The 14,593-nt window shown below is 43.3% G+C and overlaps 1 protein-coding gene across 1 annotated transcript in view; it reads right to left on the reverse strand.

Annotated features, from left to right (window-relative positions):
* LOC145394190 (acetylcholinesterase-like) overlaps positions 1–14,593 on the reverse strand; it is a 138,749-nt gene that overhangs the window by 68,451 nt on the left and 55,705 nt on the right. The window lies entirely within an intron of this gene.

The raw sequence follows: 14,593 nt of genomic DNA on the forward strand, positions 1-14,593 counted from the left end.
AAAAAATGATTTTTGCATATTTTTGCATATTGCAATTTCCGTCAATTTCCCATCGTCCCTTCGTGTGCAATGGCCAACTTGGTTTTCTGACACTCCCTTGACCCACCCCGACCTAATGCAAACAGAACTAGACAGATATCTATTACCGTTCTCGTAAAAAAAAAAAAAAAAAAAAAAAAACGAACAAACACACAGAGACACACATACACAGCATGACTAATTATTTAGACTGCCTCACAACCGAAACCCCAGCCTGATGTAATTATTCCTGTTTTGTGATTTGTCTGTAAGTATACAGTGCCCTTATTTGACTTTGCCTTCCTGTTAGTGTAAGAGCATGTATCTTGTCTGTTTATTTATTTATTTATTTATTTTTTACCTATGTGGTGGTCCTGGCTCTCTCTACTTTTTGTCATCCTGAGGCCTGGGAGAACTGTCAAGTGTGGCTATAGAGTTTTATTCATTTATTTATGCCTTACTGCAGCTGAGTTCCACCTCATACTGCCAGTTAGTAAAATTCTTCCTAATAAACCTGAGGCTGTTTTCACTATCTTTAATGTCTTCTCTGGTAATTTGCACCTTTATCATTCTTATTTATATCTATAATCCTCTCTTTCTTTTTCTCCCATCTTTTCTGTCACTTTTTATTACTCCTTTCATTTTCAGTGGTTTTACATTGAGTAACAAGCCTAATGGTTTTCTGTAAGCCAGGAAAACATTTACTACGATGGATGGTAGTCATATAGCCAACCCATACGTGTTCCCTACGTGTCAACAAGTGCTTTGGTGGAGAGTTAGTGCCTCTCCCCTTAAAACAACTAAAAGTCAAACTGCCACCCCTTACGGGATTATGGCATCTGGCTATATATAGATACACAGAAAATTTATTAATTATATTTTTACATTTATTGGTTTGATGTCCGTTGTCATTTAACAAGTCTGATTGTTCCATTCTGCTTAAAATTTCATGATAGATACATTATCAGTAATGTCCCGAAGTTATTGCTTGTTAATCTTCAAATTTGCACGTCTGCTACTAGGCCCATTAGTTTGTTTGAATGTCCATTAAACCATTTTTTTTTTATTACCATGTATTGGCTCATAAAAGTTAAATATTTTTTATTAGTTTCCCAGCAGAACATCTTCCCTGATTTCTTCAAAATAATAAAATGGTATCTTCTGTTTCTAACTTTTGTTTTCAAAGAGAGAGAGAGAGAGAGAGAGAGAGAGAGAGAGAGAGAGAGAGACTCGTGGCTAAAGGTGTTATTATGTATACTGAGAGTCAGTGCAAACGCATCACCCAATGCAGTTCCAATAATTCGTGTACCGTTGAATGTTTCCAACACTGATCTGAATTGGTAAGATCATGTACCCATACAACACCCATCTGACAAAAAATATTCATTTTGTTCACAAAGCAGAGTCTCAGAGATAAGATTAACCAATTCAACCTATTCCGCTCACTGCCTATTGATGGAAAAGGAACATGTAGTTGTTTTATGTGCACGACGAAGGTGAGGTCGTGTGTAAGTGGAATACGGTCTGTTGGTTCCTGAAAGACTGCCAGCATGCCACGTTTGTTATGCTCTAAACGTCATCGTGCCTTAGGGATGCTGAAGGGTGGCATGGCGCAACGTGAGGCAGCCTGTAGTATGTGGGTTATCGTTCAACTATTGTCAGGCTCATCCACAGGCATCATGAAACAGGCTGAGTTGACGACCGACATCGTTCTGGAAGAGGACATGTCACAGCAGAATGTCAAGGTAACCATATCCAGATGCTGCATCTTCGAGACAGATTCCTGTCAGCAGCACAAAAAGCACGTCGACATAATCATCGGATAAACAGGTCAATCATACAGCGGCGACTGCTGTTGTTTGGCCTATACTCACGTAGACCCGTAAGGATTTTGGATCTCTCACTCGCCCATGGTCGAAACAGGCTACAGTCGTGTAGCCAACATGAACGTTGGACCAAAAGACCCACCGCTGCCACCAAATGTCATAACAACTTTGTAGTTACTTGTAGAGAAGTATATTTTAGACTTGTGGTGGAGCGGCTTTTATATCTTGTAGTAGTTTATCCACCAGATGTCATGTAGTGACGGGAGAGGTAAAGAATAGTATGGGACTATTTTTATTTGTCTTGGAAATATTAAACAGGTATAATAGTATAAGTCCTGGGTAGCTACCTCCCTGTCTCGCTATCTCTCTCTCTCTTCCTGTTCTAAGGCTAATCTCCGTCTCGACCTCTCTCTAGGGTCGCTTGTCTCCTTCTAAACTCTCTTTCCTAAAATCTGGTGTAGTAAGGATGTGTCACGTATGTTCCTCATGGCAACCAGACCTTTCTCACGAGAGGACTGCTGACAGCTAACTGCATCATCTCCTTACTGGCCGCTGTCGTCAGCTTTCCTCCGTGTAAGCATGTTTAGCGCTGCTCGCTTCTCGCAGACACAACACCTTCTCATCATTTGACTTCCTGCTTCTATCTGTCTCTCTATCTATCTATCTATTATGGTTTGCAATTATAATATGGAGACCTACCACAGCTGTTCTCTTCACTGATGATTGACGTTTCTGTGTGGATCACTTTGACGGACGTCTGCATGTTTGAGAGTGACGTAATGAATGTTGTACAGATTGTTGTGAGGGACAGGGAAGCCACAGGGGTAGACCTGGCATCATGGCATAGGCAGAGATTTCACTTTTTTTTTTATCCCAAGAAGAAGAGACCAAAGGCCACGAGCCCACAAACTGTTCTTTCCAAGAGAAAAACAAGATACAAGAGAGAGCCAAATTCAAGATCCGATCATTTCGAGATTCCTGGACACACTGAGTTTGAATGACTGGAAATCATAGGAAGCAGGAAATACAGTCAGAGGGAGACAGTTCCAGAGTTGACCTGTTGCATAAATGAAGGACTGGGATTAACAGTTAACTCTTGCATTAGAGAGCTGGACAGAAAAGGGATGAGAGTTTGTTGCTACATTGGTGCTACGCGCTTGTCGTAGAGGTGGAGGAATGCATGCAGACAGTTCAGAGGAGAAGTGACCATTGAAGTAGCGATAGAAAAGAGATAAAGATGCAACAGTGTGGCGAAGAGACAGAGGTTTAAGGGAGCCAGTATGAGGAGGAGAGTTAATGAGAAGAAAAGCCTTTGATTCCACCCTATTGAGAAGAGCTGTATGTGGGAAGCCTCCCCACACATGAGACTTGCACTCCATACTGGGGCGGATAAAACCTCTGTATAAAGTCAACATCTCTGCAGGGGTAAAGAAGGAAAGGAGTCGGCTTAGCACACCCAATCTCATGGAAGCAGATTTTACAAGAGATATAAAATGATCTTTCCAAAACTAGTCCCGAGTGAATGAAACCCCAAGCATGTTTAAAGACGATCCAGGATTAAGCTGAATATTATTAAACAATAGTGGGTACACCTGTGGAAGATTTTATTGGGTTGATAGGTGTAAGAACTGAGTTTTTGATGCATTAAAAACAACAGGATTATCTCTACCCCAATCAGAGATACAAGCCAAGTCAGACATTAGGTGTGCCATAGCCTCATACCTTGTCTGTTGAAGTAACTGCTGAGATGGACGTTGCGGAAACCAAATGGAAAGGTGAAGGGTGGAGTCATCAGTGTACAAATGGATAGGGTTAGAAGTGCAGCCTAGATCATTGATGAGTAATTGGAAGAGAATTGGTGATAGGACAGAGCCCTGAGGAACACCACTGTTGATAGATCTAGGAGGAGAACGAAAACCCTCTACAACAGCGGCTATAGAACGACCAGAAAGGAAGCTATAGATGAAGGCACAGATAGAAAGATGGAAACTGTAAGAGGGCAGTTTGGAAATTAAAGATTTATGCCAGACTCGATCGAAAGCCTTTGAGATGTCAAGTGCCATGGCAAAGCTTTCACTAAAGTCCCCAAAGGAGGATGACTGGGAGTCTGAAAGGTAAGTGAGAAGATCGCCTGTGGAGTGACCCTGCAGAATCCATACTGACGATCAGAAAGAAGGTTGTGATAGGAAAGATGTTTTAAAATTTTTCTATTAAGAATTGACTCGAAAACTTTTGGGATAAAGGATGTAAAAGCAATTGAACGATAGTTAGAGGGTTGGGAATGGTCACCCTTCCTTGGGACTGGCTGAATGACAGCAAACTTCCAGCAAGAAGGAAAAGTTCAAGTTGACAGGCAAAGGCGAAAGAGTTTACTTAGGCAGGGTGTAAGCACAGAAGCACAGTTCTTGAGGATAACAGGAGGGCCTCCATCAGGCCCATATGTTCTTCTTAGTACTGAGGTCTGTGATGGCGGAGAATACATCAGCTGAAGAAATTTAATATCAGCCATTAGGAAGTCAGAGGGGGGAAGTGATGGAGGAACAGCACTGGAATTGTCTAAGATGGAGTTGGAGGAGAAAGTCTGAGTGAAGAGATTTGCTTTATCAGTAGCAGAAATAGCTACAGAACAATCAGAGTAGAAAAGAGGAGGGAAGGATGATGAGGTAAAGTTGTTAGAAAGGTTTTTGGCAAGGTGCCACAAGGAGCGGAAAGAATTCGAGTTGGAGAGTTGAGAGCATTTATTATGGATGAAATTATTTTTAGCAGAGCAAAGAACAGACTTAGCACGATTCCGGGCAGAAACGTATAAAAAATGTGATTCAGGAGTGGGATGGCTCCAGTACCTTTTATAAGCCCTCTCCTTATGTGGACAGCATTAGAAGAAGCGTGATTAAACCAAGGCTTTCTTGCATTAGTCAAAGGATATGAAAAAGCAATGTATGCTTCCGTGCCTGAAAGAATAATCTCCGTAATACACAAGGCACACTCGATGGCTCCCGACTATGGAAGCAATAATCATTCCAGGGAAAATCAAAGAAGTACTGCCTGAGGGCCTCCCATTCTGCAGCTCCAAATTGCCACAGACGATGTTTCTTTGGAGGGTCCACAGGCCATACCGAAGTGATAGGACAGGTTAAGGTAATAAGGTTGTGATCGGAGGAGCCCAACGGAGAGAAAAGATTAACAGTGTGAGCAGAAAGATTAGTTGTGAGCAAGAGATCAAGTATGTTGGAGCTCTCTCCAAGGTGGTCAGGGATACAGGTAGGGTGCTGTGCAAGCTGCTCTAGGTCCTTAAGGATAGAAAAGATGTTGGCTTGTTTACCAGATGGATCAGTGAAAGGAGTGGAGGGCCAAAGGTGGTGGTGAACATTGAAATCTCCTAGAATGGAGATTTCAGAGAAAGGAGAAATAGATAGAATGTGTTCCATCATAGAAGTAAGATAGTCGAAGAATATTTGATAGCTAGTAGAGTTAGGGGATAAGTAAACAGCACAGATATTGTTACATAGCCTATGATTTCATCATCCTTTGTGTAATTCTAACATACAGTATACTGCATGTTTGATCACGAGCGTGTTCTACCTCACTCCCCCCTTCCTCCCTTATAGTAAAGTAAGTCGTTCTTTCTGTTGTTCAGAGCAGGAGTGTCAACTCTTTGTCTCCTCTGGCTTCATTTGCACGTCCTTCTTACAAGTTGTATCAAGCTCTGCCGGCCCCTATATAATGAGCTCAGTCTCTAAATTAATTGCCATTTATATCTACTCCTCATTTTGCTCACATCTCTGTCCTCCCCTGTACAGTTGTTATTATTGTGAGTGCTCAGGAAGTCTCCAACCATCTAGCAACTGTGTAATTTGAGTATAAGAATTATTACATTTTGTTATTGTACTGTATAGCATAAGGTGTTGATTCGTAGGCCTAGTAAAGTTTTGTAATTCATATTGTCAGCCAGTGGTAATAATACTTTTGTATCTGTAATAATATATCTTGCGTTAACTGAGCATTATCCAGTGCTTTCTCATTTTATCAGGGCTGACTTAGATAAATTTACTCTTGCTAATTTCGTGTTAATAGAGGCTATTGCAGTTAACCATACATTTAACCTGTTATTTGCCATTACATTATCCTTATGAGTCCTGAATGTTTAGTTGTTAGTTTGAGCATTAAACTTTAACTTGTAATTTTACCTAACTCTTTTGTTTTGAACCTGGAACTTTACGGGACAGTTGTGATTTTTTTGTATTCTCACTTAAAGTGTACATTATCTTTCTCTGTTCCGTAACAATATATTTAGTCAGAGAATGACAGGAAAGCCGAAGCCAGTGTGTAGAGAATTCAGAAGAATCAAGTTTAGGAACATGAAAGCAAGATAAGTCGTTGCGTATATATACAGAGCAGCTACCTTAGGTTTTGAAATGAGTATAGAGAAAGTATGAGGATAAAGAAAAGGGTTTGCTGTCAGTTGCCTCAGACAGCTGAGTCTCAGTCAGGAAAAGATGGTGAGGTTAGAGGAGGAGAGGTGGTGCTCAACAGAGCAAAAGTTAGAGGAAAGGCTGCAAATGTTGCAGAAATGAAGAAGAGGTGAATCAGATAGTGGTTCCAGGTAGCTCAAGTCGTCACCGGGGGAGGGGCGGACAGTGGGGGCATTTATGGTCTCCCCCCCCTGGAGGCTCCGAGGCTGTGTTATCTGAATCCATGATTTGTTTTTTAATTTTGAAAAAAGAAGTGTAGTGTGTACTGTGCTTTCATCCACCTTGGAAGTACTACCCTGCTCGACTGGTGCTACAGCCTACCCCTCATATACGAGACTACAAAACACCATTAGTGATCATCGAAGGTAACCTGATGGCTCGAGGACACATCGACAATGTTCTCAGAACCCATGCAATCCCGTTAATAAGTGACCAATCGACCATCCTGGCGTAACAACGTTGCAACAAGATAACGCTCGTCCAGACACTGCTCGAGTCATAACTGAGTTTCTGCAGGCTGAGAATGTCAACATATTGCCATGGCCTGCCTTCTCACCTGATTCACACCTAACTGAAAGTGCGTGGGATTATCTTATGAGGTGCCTTTCGTTGCATTACTCCAACCACAAAACAGACGACAACTGATCTTGGCGGTAAAAGAAGAGTGCGAGAGGCTTCCACAGTTCATACTACGTCAACTAGAGGCCAGAATGAAGCGTAGGATTACAAGTTGCTAGGCTGCAATTGGTGGCCACAACCCGTACTACCCAAACACAGATGCACTGATGACAGTTTATGTAAAGAATTTCTTGCCCTTTTATTATGTTGTAAATGTGTGGCTGATATTGATGGACTCAATGTTTGAACACATTTAGATATGTCGAACATTAAGTACAGTAAACCACAAATAACTTATTGGTGCATTTACGCTAACTCACAGTATATACTTTATTTTCACTATTGCCACTAAATAACCAGTGAATTTTATCATTATTCTATCTATCTATCTATTGCCAGACGCCTCAATCCCTTTCGGGCTGGCCACAAACAAAACGCCTCCAAGTCGCCCTGTCTCCCGCCATTTCACTGCCCTGCTCCCAACTCACACACCCCTCTCTCATATACCTCTCCACCCCATCCCTCCATCTCATCCTCGGCCTCCCCCTCCCTCTTTCCCCCTCCACCTCACTCACATACACTCTCTTCGTCAGTTCTTCACCCTCCATCCTCTCCACGTGGCCAAACCACCTCAGCATATTCCTCCTAACACTTCCTATCACATCCACATCCACACCACAACGCTCCTTTATATCCTCATTTGTCAGCCTGTCTCTCCATGTGACTCCACAGGTTCCTCTTAAATAACTCATTTCCACTGCTCTCACTCTTGACTTGTGCCCTTCCAACAACGTCCAAGCTTCACTTCCATCGCTAGAGTTGGTATTACAATACTGTCAAGAAGTAACTTTTTCACTTCCATGCTCACTTCCCAGCTTCTTATCACTACTTTCAAGGAACCAGCAACCTTTCTTCGCTGCTGTAACCTTTCAAGCACTTCACCCTCCAAACCTCCATCCTTATTCATCACACTACCCAAGTACTTAAACGTACTCACATTTTCCAATTCCTCACCATCCAACCTCGTTGTACATTCACTGACTTCACCTCTCTCGAAGTCCATCACTATACTCTTCACTACATTCACCTTTAGATTCCGTTTCTTACACACTCTCCCAAACTCATCCACCAAACCTTGCAGCTCCCCTTCGTCATCACTCAACAACACAGTATAATCTGCAAACAACAGTACAGGAAGTTTCCAAACACTACCCTCTCTCACCAGGGCCATTCCAACATCCACTACCCTACCTTGTACCTCTTTTATTACCCCATCCATGTACAGATTGAACAACCATGGAGACATGACACATCCCTGTTTCAAACCAACCATCAAAGAGGAAAATTCACTCAGTTCACCATCCACATGCACTGCAGCCTTAGCACCATCATACATACTCTTCACAGCATTCAACAACTTCCCATGTACTCCATATACTCTTCATACTTTCCACAATCTTTGTCTATCCACCCTGTCATATGCTTTCTCCAAATCCATGAAAGCCGCATACAACTTCTTTCCCTTCTCTAGAAACTTTTCCACTAAAGATCTAAGAATGAATATCTGATCTACACAACCTCTTCCCTTCCTAAAGCCTCCCTGTTCTTCTCCAACTAATTCTGTTATTTCCCTAACTCTGTCAATAAGTATCCTACCATACACTTTTCCAATTATACTAAGAAGACAAATGCCCCTATGATTATCACACACTTCTTTTTCCCTTTTTCCTTTGTACAAGGGAAAAATTATACCTGACTTCCAATCCTCCGGAACTCTACCTTCCTCCCAGGCCAATCTGCACATCTTCCACATCCATTCTACTACTATCTCTCCCCCATGCTTCAACATTTCACCACACACTCCATCAATTCCTGGGGCTTTCTCCAATTTAACTTTCATCATTGCTTCCACAACTTCTATCCTACTGATTTCTTCCTGTCTTCTCACCTCCCTCCTTCTCCCAGTCATTCCCCAGCCAATTATACTAGCATCACTTCCATCCTCTAAGTTCAACAATTCCTTAACCTGAGTCATCCCATCAACGTATGGCTACGTTGCAACATTTTGCATTTTCCAGTCCCGTCGACGTACCGGTACGTTTTGCAATTGCAAGTTCCATAATTTCCACAATTTTCAAAATTCGTGCTTGATTTTTGGTATGTAGCATCGCACGACCTTCCCCTACCTGCCACCAGGCGGGGACACTCGGCAACCCCACGCAACCCGCGCTCACCTGCAGCTCGGTCACTCACCTGTTAGCAAAGGTCCCGGTCAGACATGGCGCATAGAGGTCTCTCAAAGGAGGAAATTCAAGCCGCCTTGAATGCCTTTACTGGCGACAGTGATTCACCACTCGATGACAAGGAGATGGACAAAGATTATGTCCAACCAGAGGATGTGGAAAGCAGCACCAGTGATGAGGAAGTCCTGTCCCCCAGGAAGCGATGCTACGTAACTTATCGTGCTGCAGGAGAGGGTCGGGCTGCACAAAAACATGCAAGATCCTCTAGCCAGCCCCTACGTGATATGGAGCCCGATTTCGAGGACGAGGATGAGGACGAGGACGAGGACGAGGACATAGCCGTGGAACGTGCTGCCACGTGATACAGCCGTGAAGTTATTACTCATCGCGGCCCAGAGCGCACACCACATCGTTCTATCAGGTATGGGCCTAGTGTTTTGTTTGGGGATGGCGGAAGTGGCGTTGAGGGAGTGGGGAGTGAAAGGGAAAGTGCTGGGAGGAGTGTGGAAAATGAGAGTGGCAGGGGTGAGTCACATGGTGGTGTGAGGCGGCGGGGCTTATCACTTGGGGCAGTGAGGGTGGGTGGTGAGTCACGTGGTGTGGTGATGGAGCAGGGAGGTGAGGAGGAGCCACTCCCCAGCACGTCTTATGCTCCCCAATATTCCTGGGCTTCCTCCCCACAGCCCCCTGATGTTCCCCACGGTCGCAAGGGTAAGGGAATGGGGAAGGGTAAAGGTAGAGGGAAGAGGAGTGCGAGTCGGGAAGCCCTACGCACTCCTCCTCCCCAACCTCCCCCACCATCATCTCCTCCCCACCCTGATGAAGGCAAGGATGGGCACGATCGGGACGAGGAATTTGTGTCTTGGAATTGGGAGGATGGGAGTGATTTTACTCCCCTCATTCACCCATTCACTAAGCAGGGGCGTGCTGGATGCATTGCTCCCGGTATTCATCCAAATTCAACCAGGCTGGATTTTTTTCACCTTTTCTTCAGTGAAGCTTTTGTGGAGGAAATAGTGGATCAAACAAACCGGTTCGCTAACAGCCAGCGGTGTGAGAGTGAAAGACAGGGCACAAGGAGCAGGCATTCAATCCTCTATGATTACCCAGTCGTCCTTGCAGAAATGTTTTTGTTTTTGGCCTTAGTACTTATGATGGGTATTGTACGAAAGAACTGAATTCCTGCATACTGGACAAGGGACCCTATTATGCTTACACCAATATTTGGCCAAGCAATGAGCCGTAATCAGTTTCAGCAAATTCTAAGCCGCCTCCATTTCTATGATGCAGCTGATCCTGCAAATGCTAATGACACAGATAAGATGAGGCGAATTAGATTGGTTTTTGATCACCTAAGTCAGACATTCCGTTCCTCATTTATCCCTATAGAGACCTCGTCATAGACGAGAGTCTCGTGTTGTGGAGAGGCAATATTTCATTTCGGCAGTACATACCCAGCAAAAAGCACCGTTTTGGGTTCATGATCTTTGTTATGTGTGACTGCAGGATTGGGTATGTGCAAGACATAGTCTTGTACACCGGTGCACAGACAGACATAATAGAAGATCGGAGTATTGGTCTTTCGGGAGCAGTAGTAAAGACAATGATAGAAGACTATCTTCATCGTGCTCACGTCCTTTACCTTTACAATTGGTACACTAGCCCTCTTCTCACTCGATATCTACACAGGCATGGCACGGGGATATGTGGGACCGTCAAGGTGAACCGGCGTCACATGGTCAAGGTGGGGCAGAAACTTGACAGAAATGAGGTTGTCTTCTTCCAGGCAAACAATATCCTTGCAACTGTGTGGAACCACAATAGAGAAGTCCGCCTCTTGTCCACGGTTCACCGCCCCTTGATGCACCGTACAGAGTCGGTAGATTATCGGAGCGAGAACACATGCCATGTATGGAAACCTGAGTGTGTGCTTGATTATAATATCAACATGCGCCTGGTGGACCAGTCAGCCTCCATGATATTCACTGTCGAGTGTGCCAGGACCACGATGAAGTGGTACAAAAAACTATTCTTTCACCTGCTTGACATTACTGCCCTGAATTGCCACCACCTTCACGCCATGACAACAGGAGTTCAGGAAACCTTTGAAGGGTTTGTGAGGGAGCTGACACAAAAGATTGTTGCAAGATATGCAGTTGAAAGGCCCCAACACCGCACCCACACAGCCCCAGGTGCCCATCTAATACATCAGTGATATTTTTCTAGGATCTTACACTTAAAAATGAACAACAAATGACATTATGTCAGTCACATTGCAACTACAGGAACCAGCATGACATAAGTCCTTCCACCTATGGACAAGCAACCACGAATAGTTAACTGTTGTAACCTCCTCCTTGTCATCACTTGTCATGCTGTTATACAAGATTAGTGGCATAGTTAATTCTGTGTTGGGACTATAGACTGCAACAGGCAACAACCAAAGATGCACATCTTTTCCTTTTGAATGGCGATTTCCCCGTGCCACTGCAAAGCTCCTCCTCCTTTTCTACTTCAGGTTGCAGGTACTGTCTCACCTGCAAGACAAATACAGCACAGACGCAGGTACTGCCTCACCTACAAGACAAATACACCACATTCACAGGTACTGCTTCACCCATAAAACAAATACAGCACAGCCTTTTCCACCAGCAAACTAAAACTGAATTAATTACAGGTATTATCCATTGACAGTTTCAATTGTCCTGCCATTTTCATGTGGATTAATGGGCACGCTTCCTAACATACCTTGCCTACATAATGTTACCTGAACCACGTCATGAACTTCGTACCATCTTGGCAACAGCATACCATACACAAGCACATGAAGGCAGTCTTTATTTAAATACAAGTTGTAAGACTACTACATACTTTACCAAATGCCTCCTGGCAAGATGTTTCGTCCATTAGTAGGATGCAACATTTTAAAACACAGCATTCACCCCGACCCTAACAAGACGCCTATGGCTATGTTATGTCGAAGAAATAACATTATTTCTGGAACTGGGTTCCAAATACCATTTTGCCATTATTGTTATATAGCTTCATGACCTACCCTAGAAACATATAAAGTATCTGATGTGCCAAACACCAGAGGGAAATCATCAGTGAATTCTACGTCATCGTTGCCTTCTTCAGTCAACACCTTAGCTGTGATCACCTAGTGCTCCACGTAGCCTCAGATTGGTGGACTTCAGTAATGACGTCATTACCCTCTCTCTCCAACCAGAGTCTCGGTTCCACTGCATGGGAGGGACTTGCCCTTACTGAAGTTACTCCTCTAGCCAGCTAACTTCTTGCTTCCTTCAGTGACGATTTGGTATTCAGCACAGGTAAATACAATGTTTCATTTCATCTGTCCCTACCTTGACTTTCTGTAGAGATTATCTAAGGTAATCTCTACAGATTGTGACTCATATTATTATTCATCTGCTTTCGTTCACTATATCGCATTGTCTGATTCAAATTAATCAATCCTCTCTCCCACTTCATTCATCACACTCCTCTCTCACTTTATTCATTCTTCACCCAAGCTATTTTCTTTCATATCTGCTTTCATTGTGCATATTCCCCTTCACCAGCATTGTATAAAAAGTATTCTTCTTCCCTCATACCCTCATTGTATAATACATATTTCACTCTCATAACTATTAATATAAAATTTCTTACTTTACTACATGATATACTTTAAAAATTTGATCTCACTTCTGTTCGCCTGCAACTTGAGGGTGAAAGTGAGGATGTTGATCTCGGTGATGTTAATACCTTAACTCGTCTCCATAGCGAGAGATCTTACATAAAACCCAGCGTAACCACTCATACAACACCTACCACTGAATTCTTTAACGTCACCCTCACTACCACCGCTACTACCACTACCGCTATTCAAGAATATCTAGATTATAATCATCTAGATAAAATAAATTCGGATACACCATCCTACTACTCTTCAAGGATATCCGGATTATAATCTAGATAAAATAAATCCAGATACACCACCCTCTTTAATTGATTCATTAGAAATTCTCTTTGTCCATTCTCCAACTTCTCCTGATAATTTTTCTGCTACATCAACACAGCTCCAAACTCTACCACACACAACTACCACTACTTTCTCAGCATCTCAACCCAGTACATTACAACATTCCATAACTTCCCAACCTCAAACTCTTCCAGCGATGGCGAACCCAGCTCCCTCTCCACAGTCCATACATCTGGACGACGGGAACCGCCCAAAGTACACTACTCAAGATAGTTCTGTGTCTATCTATGACTTCCTCAGAGAAGTCGAAACAGATATTCACGATCCCCAAATCATGACCGAACCCTTAAAAATCTGCTTCTTTAAAGGCCGGTTTCATCAAGGCAGATCACAAATGGGAGCTGTGCTCCGAGCTGGTTAATTTGATCGCTGTACCACATTCAATGAATTCCGTCAGAAATGAACACAGCTCTGTTGTACTCATTCGAAGGCCGGGTCTCTCACTGGCCTCTCTAATCTCCTCAAACAAATGCAGAAGAATATGGAAATTCCAGCTAAAGATGCTACACTGTTTGAGGCAGCAGCTGCAGCAAAGCTACAAGCTCAGAGATAAGCCATTTATTGCGAGATACTCCATGGGTAACTCGTAGTGATAGAAATCATGTCCTTAACTTATAAGATTTTGGAGACTTAATGGGTTACCTTAGATTTTTCAACTGACTGGATAGTAAACAACAGGAAATAACCTTACAGATAGGATTTAGTCCAGGAGACGAGTTGTTAGACGTCACAAAGGTGATAGCAGAAAGACTAGGATCGAGAATCACTCGCCAGGCAAGTACTTGAACCTCAACCTCTCACACCGCAGGTGGAACTATATAAGTCTTGCATACCTCTACCGCTTCATTGGATTCCTCACATTCACAGCCTACTACCAGAGACAAATCTAAACTATCGGTTCCTATGCACGGTGCCAATCACCAACAAGTGGTCGAGACTGGTCCAATGTACAATGAGGCAAACAATCCTCGATTGTGTGCTGGCAATGCGGTTATGCTGGTCATCAAGAATCAAGGTGTAATTGCAAACAAGACGGAACCACTCACAAAGGCTACAGCGCACACCTTCGCAATTGCATCTTCCTGCTTGCTAATATCACAAAGGCTACAGTGCACACCATCGCAATCGCATCTTCCTGCTTGCTAATATCACAAGGATAGTACTACTAACACCACTAATGAGTGTCGTTATCTTGCAAGATGCCGGTCGGGGGAGGAGGAGAGCCCTTATTGGAAAAATGTCACATAACAACAGAAGATCAACTCCCCATTCGCCAGGTAGGGCCTCCAACATATTTGGGCATAATTATTCTGGGAAGGAGCGAAGGGGTCGAGACATAATTTTTCATGGACTAAAGATCAAAGGTAAATTTAG

This window comes from Coenobita brevimanus, chromosome 3 (assembly GCF_032717465.1).
Source record: "Coenobita brevimanus isolate Jiangsu-jjx chromosome 3, ASM3271746v2, whole genome shotgun sequence".
NCBI classification, from domain to species: domain Eukaryota; kingdom Metazoa; phylum Arthropoda; class Malacostraca; order Decapoda; family Coenobitidae; genus Coenobita; species Coenobita brevimanus.